We start from the raw sequence: 10725 nt of genomic DNA on the forward strand, positions 1-10725 counted from the left end.
ACTAAGGGGGCTTTAGGAGTTGTCCTGACATTGCTACAGAACTGGCACATTAAAATAGGGCACATTTCACTGTGTGAACTCGGCAAAGAAAATATTGCTGCTTCTCACCAGGAGCCTTCATCAAATATGAAGCACTGAATTGTCAGAGATGCAGAATCACTTTTTTCTTTCATCAGTAATTATATGATGTAGAAGTGGGTGACAAATCGTTTGTGTGCATGTATTTTTTTATATGCATGTAGATGTGTGCTTGTTAAGAATATTGGTGTTTTTCAGAGGATGCCTGCCACATACCTCAGCTCACATATGTTCGTGAGTGTGTGTGTGTGCGTGCATTTCATTAGCAATGGGTTTGATTTAAGGCAGATCTTGGCCGCGGTCCACCGCTACTGCAAACGTCAGCAGCCGAGAAGGGATGGGATGGGATGGGGTGGGGTGAAGAGAGCAGATGGAAGGAAAGAAAGATGGAAAGTTAGAGGTAGGAAAGAAAGAATAGACTGGTGACATGATGGAGAGGCTAGCAGAGACATGGATGGATGGAGAAATGAGAGGGAGAGGGAGAGATATGGGAAGAGGGACTGAAATAGTAAAGAGTGATGGGCAGAGCTGCAGGAAGCCAGAGAGCGACACAGAGAGTACGAATAGAGGGAAAAATTACAGCCTCGCCAGAAAAATGACTTTGATCATGTACCATATATAGACAGAAGGCGATAAAGAAAATATGCACCACCAGTTAAACTGAATTAGAGCAAAATTCTCCAGGAAGACAGACTTTTTGGCTTACTTTATAATCTGTCTTAATAAAAAAAATATGATGTGTTGGAACTCTAAAATAACCAATTAGGGGTCAAAGCATTCATCCTATGATAACACTGACTGCTACTGAAAAATATGCAATATCATCGGCATTCAACCTGAATACATCACAAACTCTGTCAGATTTAAAAATTAGCATTTTCATCATTTTAGTAAAATAAACAAACAAATAAACAAACAAACAAACAAACAAATAAACTCATTAAACTCAAATAAACTCACTATTAAACCAGTCATTTCTGTGTTTGATAAGACCTAAGTAAAGGTTGTAATTAATTTTATTTGGCAGCCATGCAGTTAGCTTTAGGTTTTGGATATGCTTTTTTGCTATACGAGAAGAGCAATGCCGCTGACATCTGTATCTGTAAATATGTAGAGTGGTGGAAAAAAGTTTTCGGATACCCTTAAAATTTTACACAATCTCAAACATTATGAAATATTTGCAGAAAAATCTTTTTTGTATTTCACAAGGTGTGGCTGCATCAGACAGACACAAACAAAACAAATGATTTAAAAACCAGACAATTCCCCTGCGGGAAATTGTGAAAGTGGTGCGGTGCGCTGTGCTGTCCCATTCATTGTCTGTACTGTTAATGTAAAGCAGAAACCAAAATATATTCATGACCTTTGTAAATGAAAGAATGATAAAAGACAGGGTGGGAGAAGAAGAACAGAGTGAGCATAGGATGGACAGTAAAGGGTCCAATTCACAGAGGGGAGATGAATGGTAAAAATGGGCTAGTATGGAAAATCATTGTAGGAAGGAAAGAAGGAAGGGAGGGTAGAGGAAGGATACAGAAAGGATGGATAGATGGGGATGGGGGCACAGAGGGGTTAGGAAAGGGAGGAAAAGAGATAAAAATGAGTAGGAGATCTTAAGAGGAGTTAGGGAGGATAAAGGATGGAAGAATGTCAATTGTAGTGTGTGTCTGTGTGTATCATTTAAATAAAATTCAATAAAATATGAAGAAATTGCTTTGGGTTTCTAATTACATCACATTCAGTTATATCATAAACATACTTCGCAGTTCAACACAGACTGACCAGAGACTGGAAATGGCACAGAGCATCAGCTAACAATCAGGACAGAGCACAATAACAGCTAATACCGACCTCACAGTACAAACTGAGAATGGTAACCTTGGAATCATCAGAATATCCCATATCATAAGAACCTAAAGTTAAAACAATAATTTTCTATGGTTTCTTCTGTTAAACATACACATAATTCAGATGCCAACACAGATTTGAAATTCATTCATAAAATCAGTCACTTGGTAAAAATGCAGCTTTAAGACAGAGTCAGCAACAGTCTAAATGAACAATAACTACTTACAACAGCACTATGTCATATTAGTATGACATCTTATGTCATATGAGTCGACTCAGTTTGACCTTATTCACTATATAATGGAGAAGTTCTGGCCAATTGAATCCTGTTAATGACACTAAATTACTGCTAAATGAGCACTAAATAAAAGACAATACAAAGAATTAAATACTATAAAGTTCAAGATTTTCTTCATCCAAGTGACAAAATTAAATGAGAAACATTTATCATCTTTTAAAAAACACAGATACCAGCACGTGTTCAGACAGTTTCTCCAGGGTTTGGATTCAGGTGTTCAACCTCACGTATGTCAATAGCACGTAGCTCAGAAGGAGCAAATTTATCATTATTGTTATACCTGGTAAACTTGACACTTCTATTAGGTTTTCACAGTGGTCACTGCGTTCATCATCACTACTAGGTGGAAAATGAAGCAAATATACCCAAACTGGGTGCATCTTTATAGTGGTCTGAGCTATCTGAGTCGTCTCTCTGCCAGGCTTCCTTCCCTTACGCTGTCCACCACGCAAAAGAAAAAAGGTACGAACCTTTAACACTTAAACCTGACCCAAATAACCCCACGTTGCTTAATACTGCAGTAAATCTTTTCCGCGATTGACCGTACGTAATGCTTTACAGGGGCGGGAAAAATTCCCCTGCCGGGAGGCCTCCCTATGTGCCGACGCCAAAAACCACTCCTACTATTACACCTACTCCTTTCCCCCCTTGGAACGAAACTTGGCAGAGTGAGACGAGCCAGTGTTTGACCTCAAAGTCAACTCACCCTCCCTGTACAATAAAGCTTCAATAAAAATTTGGGTGGTGATGATGAACAGCAATGGAACTATGCTCAGGACACAGGCTGATTACTATCAAAAAAACAACTCTTACTTTGGAGGATCCCCAATCGATCTACATCAGACCTGCCTGTGTTCCCTCCACCATTTACTGATGGAAAACTTACGAATTACTGAACTAACAATGATTTTACTCAATATGAAAAAATGTGATCACAAATGTATCTCAGATGAAAATACAGGTTTTAAATGTATTCATAAAACATCATCCATGGGCTGAATAACTGCTTGAGAAAGCCAACATCACAGATCCCGCTGTGTTTCATTTGGACTTTCCTGAGAAAGTGTCCTCTTGAGGCATCACAAGTGAAGAGCTGGTAAAACCTCTGTTCCAACAACAGAGTACATAAATGGTCACAGTCTGTGCTTAATCAGCACTTGAGCTTCGCTACGCAGAAAATCGGCCCATCCACCTCCTGGATGCAGCAGATTCACTTCCTACTTGAAGAGCAGCTTGCAGACTTGTGCGATGTGGACTGCGACAGTCCTTCAGAGGTGAGGTCCAGAGAGCTAGGCGGTGTTCAGGGCTTGGTGGAGGAGGTCAGGCCACAACATTCCCCTTCCAGCCTTCCTTAAGGTTGGACATAAGACTTAAACAGAGAAAAAAAACAATCATTACCAATAAGTAAAAAAGCAAACAGACTAAAGCTAACCTTCAACATGACCTCAGATCTCACCTTTGTTCTCACTTCCTCTGACTAATTTCCCTTGACTCTGGTGTCTGCTGCTTTCACAGACTCTTGTAGAATAGTCCAGTGCATCCATCCCTGCAGGGTGGAAAGTCTTCTGGGAGTCTCCGAAGTCATCTATCCATCAGTCCATTAACTCAAAACTTCATCACATTCCAGTTCTGTGTTGCCAGTAGAACTCCTCCTCAGCATGTTCTGCCGTGGTCTTGTGATCTTCCACAGAGGCTCAGCAATAATTACAAAGTCCAATGTCCTGTCATACACGGAGACAGTCTGAGAAGACACTAGTATCTCCTACTGCAATTTACACCTTTTGCAGACTAATATCAACAGGTTGACAGCTCAGAGAAAGAAAAGTCCAAATGTAGAGTAAGATATAAATAGATATAAAGAGTAAGAAATAAAAGAAAAAAAAAACACAAATGATCAAGCACTACAGAGTATAAGGTTTTCTTCATCCAAGTGACAAAGTTAAATAAATTCACAATAACAAAAAAATTAAGAAAAAGGATAACTATGAAAACAAAAGAATAAAAAACATACACATAAATGTGTAAAGTCAAACCAAAATAAATAACATATATTTGAAAAAGGCGCTAAAGGACAGAAAACTGACAGTATCAGCTGACAACAAGGGAGAAATGTGTGCAATATACAATGTAACAGTAAACAGCATGGATAAAGAGAGTAACACCATCACTGGAGGTTCAGGCAGAGAGTAAGGCCCCAGTTCACTCATAATTGAACTACAGCAGCTATATAATCATTTAAGCAGAATTTATGGTCTGTCCAAACTTCAACATGTCTTCCTCATTCTGTTCCTTCAAGCACTGGAACGAGTCCTTAACTGTGTCTTCCCCTCTAGTGTCTTTGACATGGTTTTTAAAACATTGTGAAAGGTTTCTCTACAATCTGTAAACATCTTTTCAGGTTTGCCTTCTGAAATGGCTGTGACTGTGTTCAGATTTATAAAGATTAGCAATTCTACTTCAAGACAAAGCCTGTTCTCCTTTAGACCTTCTCTTCAATTCAGCCCATGACAATGTCTCATTTCAAGTATGTCAATAGCACATAGCTCAGAAGGAGCAAATTTATCATTACTGTTCAACCTGGTAAACGTGACACATCTATTAGGTTTTCACAGTGGTCACTGCGTTCATCATCACCACCAGAAGGAAAATGAAGCAAATATACCCAAACTGGGTGCATCTTTACAGTGGTCTGAGCTATCTGAGTTGTCTCTCTGCCAGGCTTCCTTCCCTTACCCTGTCCACCACGCAATAGGGAAAAAAATGTACGAACCCTTAACACTTAAACCTGACCCAAATAACCCCACGTCACTTGATACTGAAGTGAATCTTGTCCGCGTTTGACCGTACATAGCGCTTTACAGGGGTGGGAAATGTACCCCTGCCGGGAGGCCTCCCTTTGTGCCGACGCCAAAAAAAAAGTAAGAATCGCTAAATTTTTCCTCACCACATCTACTTCAACCTAGAAAGGTCCTACTCCTGTCTCCCCTTGGAACGAAACTTGGCAGAGTGAGACGAGCCAGTGTTTGACCTCAAAGTCAACTCACCCTCCCTGTACAATAAAGCTTCAGTCAAAATTTGGATGGTGAAGATGAACAGCAATTGAACTATGCTCAGGACACAGGCTGATTACTATTAAAAAAAACAACTCTTACTTTGGAGGATCCCCAGTCGATCTACATCAGACCTGCCTGTGTTCCCTCCACCATTTACTGATGGAAAACTTATGAATTACTGAACTAACAATGATTTTACTCAATATGAAAAAATGTGATCACAAATGTATCTCAGATGAAAATACAGATTTTAAATGTATTCATAAAACATCATCCATGGGCTGAATAACTGCTTGAGAAAGCCAACATCACAGATTCCGCTGTGTTTCATTTGGACTTTCCTGAGAAAGTGTCCTCTTGAGGCATCACAAGTGAAGAGCTGGTAAAACCTCTGTTCCAACGACAGAGTACATAAATGGTCACAGTCTGTGCTTAATCAGCACTTGAGCTTCGCTACGCAGAAAATCGGCCCATCCACCTCCTGGATGCAGCAGATTCACTTCCTACTTGAAGAGCAGCTTGCAGACTTGTGCGATGTGGACTGCGACAGTCCTTCAGAGGTGAGGTCCAGAGAGCTAGGCGGTGTCCAGGGCTTGGTGGAGGAGGGTCAGGCCACAAGATTCCCCTTCCAGCCTTCCTTAAGGTTGGACATAAGACTTAAACAGAGAAAAAAAACAATCATTACCAATAAGTAAAAAAGCAAACAGACTAAAGCTAACCTTCAACATGACCTCAGATCTCACCTTTGCTCTCACTTCCTCTGACTAATTTCCCTTGACTCTGGTGTCTGCTGCTTTCACAGACTCTTGTAGAATAGTCCAGTGCATCCATCCCTGCAGGGTGGAAAGTCTTCTGGGAGTCTCCGAAGTCATCTATCCATCAGTCCATTAACTCAAAACTTCATCACATTCCAGTTCTGTATTGCCAGTAGAACTCCTCCTCAGCATGTTCTGCCGTGGTCTTGTGATCTTCCACAGAGGCTCAGCAATAATTACAAAGTCCAATGTCCTGTCATACACGGAGACAGTCTGAGAAGACACTAGTATCTCCTACTGCAATTTACACCTTTTGCAGACTAATATCAACAGGTTGACAGCTCCATGTCTTGAGCTCAGAGACAGAAAAGTCCAAATGTAGAGTAAGAAATAAAAGAAGAAAAAAAACACAAATGATCAAGCACTACAGAGTATAAGGTTTTCTTCATCCAAGTGACAAAGTTAAATAAATTCACAATAACAAACAATTAAGAAAAAGGATAACTATGAAAACAAAAGAATAAAAAACATACACATACACATAAATGTGTAAAGTCAAACCAAAATAAATAACATATATTTGAAAAAGGCGCTAAAGGACAGAAAACTGACAGTATCAGCTGACAAGGGAGAAATGTGTGCAATATACAATGTAAAAGTAAACAGCATGGATAAAGAGAGTAACAACATCACTGGAGGTTCAGGCAGAGAGTAAGGCCTCAGTTCACTCATAATTGAACTACAGCAGCTATATAATCATTTAAGCAGAATTTATGGTCTGTCCAAACTTCAACATGTCTTCCTCACTCTGTTCCTTCAAGCACTGGAACGAGTCCTTAACTGTGTCTTCCCCTCTAGTGTCTTTGACATGGTTTTTAAAACATTGTGAAAGGTTTTTCTACAATCTGTAAACATCTTTTCAGGTTTGCCTTCTGAAATGGCTGTGACTGTGTTCAGATTTATAAAGATTAGCAATTCTACTTCAAGACAAAGCCTGTTCTCCTTTAGACCTTCTCTTCAATTCAGCCCATGACAATGTCTCATTTCAAGTATGTCAATAGCACATAGCTCAGAAGGAGCAAATTTATCATTACTGTTCAACCTGGTAAACTTGACACATCTATTAGGTTTTCACAGTGGTCACTGTGTTCATCATCACCACTAGATGGAAAATGAAGCAAATATACCCAAACTGGGTGCATCTTTACAGTGGTCTAAGCTATCTGAGTCGTCTCTCTGCCAGGCTTCCTTACCCTGTCCACCACGCAATAGGGAAAAAAATGTACGAACCCTTAACACTTAAACCTGACCCAAATAACCCCACGTCACTTGATACTGAAGTGAATCTTGTCCGCGTTTGACCGTACATAGCGTTTTACAGGGGTGGGAAATGTTCCCCTGCCGGGAGGCCTCCCTTTGTGCCGACGCCAAAAAAAAAAGTAAGAATCGCTAAATTTTTCCTGACCGCACCTACTTCAACCTAGAAAGGTCCTACTCCTGTCTGTCCTTGGAACGAAACTTGGCAGAGTGAGACGAGCCAGTGTTTGACCTCAAAGTCAACTCACCCTCCCTGTACAATAAAGCTTCAATCAAAATTTGGGTGGTGATGATGAACAGCAATGGAACTATGCTCAGGACACAGGCTGATTACTATTAAAAAAAATAACTCTTACTTTGGAGGATCCCCAATCGATCTACATCAGACCTGCCTGTGTTCCCTCCACCATTTACTGATGGAAAACTTACGAATAACTGAAGTAACAATGATTTTACTCAAAATGAAAAAATGTGATCACAAATGTATCTCAGATGAAAATACAGATATTAAATGTATTCAGAAAACATCATCCATGGGCTGAATAACTGTTTGAGAAAGCCAACGTCAGAAAAACATTTACAACCAATTCATCATATCAGAACAGCAATGTTCTAACAATACTTCCATTTAAACTAGTCAGTCTCCTTGCTCAGGCTCTACCTTTTTACCTCAACAGTGATCACGTCTATAAAGAGTAGACCTATGATGTACATATAAATATGAAGACGTGTTTATTTTTTTTCTGAGTTTGTGGTATATGTATATTCTAAGGGGTGGGTATTGTAGTTGTTTTTTTTTATTGTATTTGATATTTATAATTTAAATTTATCTAAAAAAAATGTTTATATCTTACTTCTGTCTGTCAACTCTTCTGCATACTACGTTGCATTTTCTTCATTTTCTATTAGGACTTTGATTGCAACTGAAGAATTTCCCTCCAGGGATTAATAAAGTTTCTCTGATTCTGACACACATACAAAGAAGATTGTGTTTGTTTCTGATTATAACAAAAAACAAAAAAAGAGCTGGAAAATTCATTCATAAGACGTGATCTATGAGCTTCAGGCATCACAAGAGCTGGTAAAACCTCTGTTCCAACAACAGAGTTGATAAATGGTCATAGTCTGTATTTAATCAGCACTTGAGCTTCAGTAGGCAGCACATCCACCTCCTGGATGCAGCACACTCACTTCCTGGTTGTGTCCTGTAGTTTGAAGAGCAGCTTGCAGACTTGTGCGATGTGGGCTGCGACAGTCCTTCAGAGGTGAGGTCCAGAGATCTAGGCAGTGTCCAGGGCTTGGTGGAGGTGGTCAGGCCACAACATTCCCCTTCCAGCCTTCCTTGAGGTTGGACATAAGACTTAAATAGAGAAAAAAAAAACAATCATTAGCTATAAATAAAAAAGCAAACACACTAAAGCAAACCTTCAACATGACCTCAGAACTCACCTTTGGTTGCCGCTCTCTCACTTGATCTGATTAATTTTCCCTGACTGGTGTCTGCTGCTTTCACAGACTGTGGTGGAACAGTCCAGTGCATCCATTCCTGCAGGGTGGAAAGTCTGCTGGGAGTCTCCGAAGTCATCTATCCATCAGTCCATTAAACTTCATCACATTCCAGTTCTATATTGCCTGTGGAACTCCTCCTCAGCATGTTCTGCCGTGGTCTTGTGATCATTGCAAACCCTTCCACAGAGGCTCAGAAGTAATTACAAAATCCAGATCCAGCTGTGGTTCGTTTGAACTTTCCTGAGACCGTCTCTTTTTGAGGCATCACAAGTGAAGAGCTGGTAAAACTTCTGTTCCAACAACAGAGTAAATAAATGGTCACAGTCTGTGCTTAATCAGCACTTGAGCTTCACTACACAGAAAATCATCACATCCACCTACTGGATGCAGCACACTCACTTCCTGGTTGTGTCCTGTAGTTTCATGAGCAGATTGCACACTTGTGTGATGTGGGCTGCAACAGTCCTTCAGAGGTGAGGTCCAGAGATCTATGCGGTGTCCAGGGCTTGGTGGAGGAGGTCAGGCCACAGCATTCCCCTTCCAGCCTTCCTTAAGGTTAGACATATGAGTCAAACAGAGAAAAACAATCATTAGTAATAAGTAAAAAAGCAAACAGACTAAACAAAACCTTCAACATGACCTCAGATCTCACCTTTGCTCTCGCTTCCTCTGACTAATTTCCCATGACTCTGGTATCTGCTGCTTTGACAGACTGTTGTGGAACAGTCCAGTGCATCCATCTCTGCAGGGTGGAAAGTCTGCTGGGAGTCTCCAATCTATCCATCAGTCCATTAATGCAAAACTTCATCACATTCCAGTTCTGTATTGCCTGTGGAACTCCTCCTCAGCATGTTCTGCCATGGTCTTGTGATCTTAGCAAACCCTTCCACAGAAGCTCATTGTCTCCTACTGCACTTGACACCTTTTGCGGACTAATATCAACAGGCTGACAGCTCCATACCTTGGGCTCAGAGACAGAAAAGTCCAAATGCAAAATAAGAAATTAAAAATAAAAGACAAAAATTATAAAGCACTACAGAGTATAAGGTTTTCTTCATCCAAGTGACAAAGTTAAATAAATTCACAATAACAAAAAAATTAAGAAAAGGTTTAACTATGCTATGAAAACAAAAGAATAAAAAACATACACATAAATATGTAAAGTCAAACCAAAATAAATAACATGATAAGTATATGGAAAAGGTGCTAAAAGACAGAAAACTGACAGTATCAGCTGACAACAAAGGAGAAATGTGTGCAATATACAATGTAAAAGTAAACAGCATGGATAAAGAGTAACACCATCACTGGAGGTTCAGGCAGAGAGTAAGGCCTCAGTTCACTCATAATTGAGCTAGAGCAGCTACAGAATTATTTAAGCAGAATTTATGGTCTGCCCAAACTTAAACATGTCTTCCTAACTCTGTTCCTTCAAGCACTGGAACGAGGCCTTAGCTGTGTCTTCCCCTCTAGTGTCTTTGACATGGTTTTTAAAACATTGTGAAAGGTTTCTCTACCATCTGTAAACATATTTTCAGGTTTGCCTTCTGAAATGGCTGTGTTCAGATTTATAAAGATTAGCAATTCTATTTCAAGACAAAGCCTGTTATCCTTTAGACCTTCTCTTCAATTCAGTCCATGACAATGTCTCATTTCAAGTATGTCAATAGCACAGAGCTCAGAAGGAGCAAATTAATCATTACTGTTCAACCTGGTAAACGTGACACATCTATTAGGTTTTCACAGTGGTCACTGTGTTCATCATCACCACCAGATGGAAAATGAAGCAAATATACCCAAACTGGATGCATCTTTACAGTAGTCTGAGCTATCAGAGTCGTCTCTCTGCCAGGCTTCCTTCCCTTAC

Source organism: Toxotes jaculatrix, chromosome 18 (assembly GCF_017976425.1).
Source record: "Toxotes jaculatrix isolate fToxJac2 chromosome 18, fToxJac2.pri, whole genome shotgun sequence".
In the NCBI taxonomy this organism is placed as follows: domain Eukaryota; kingdom Metazoa; phylum Chordata; class Actinopteri; family Toxotidae; genus Toxotes; species Toxotes jaculatrix.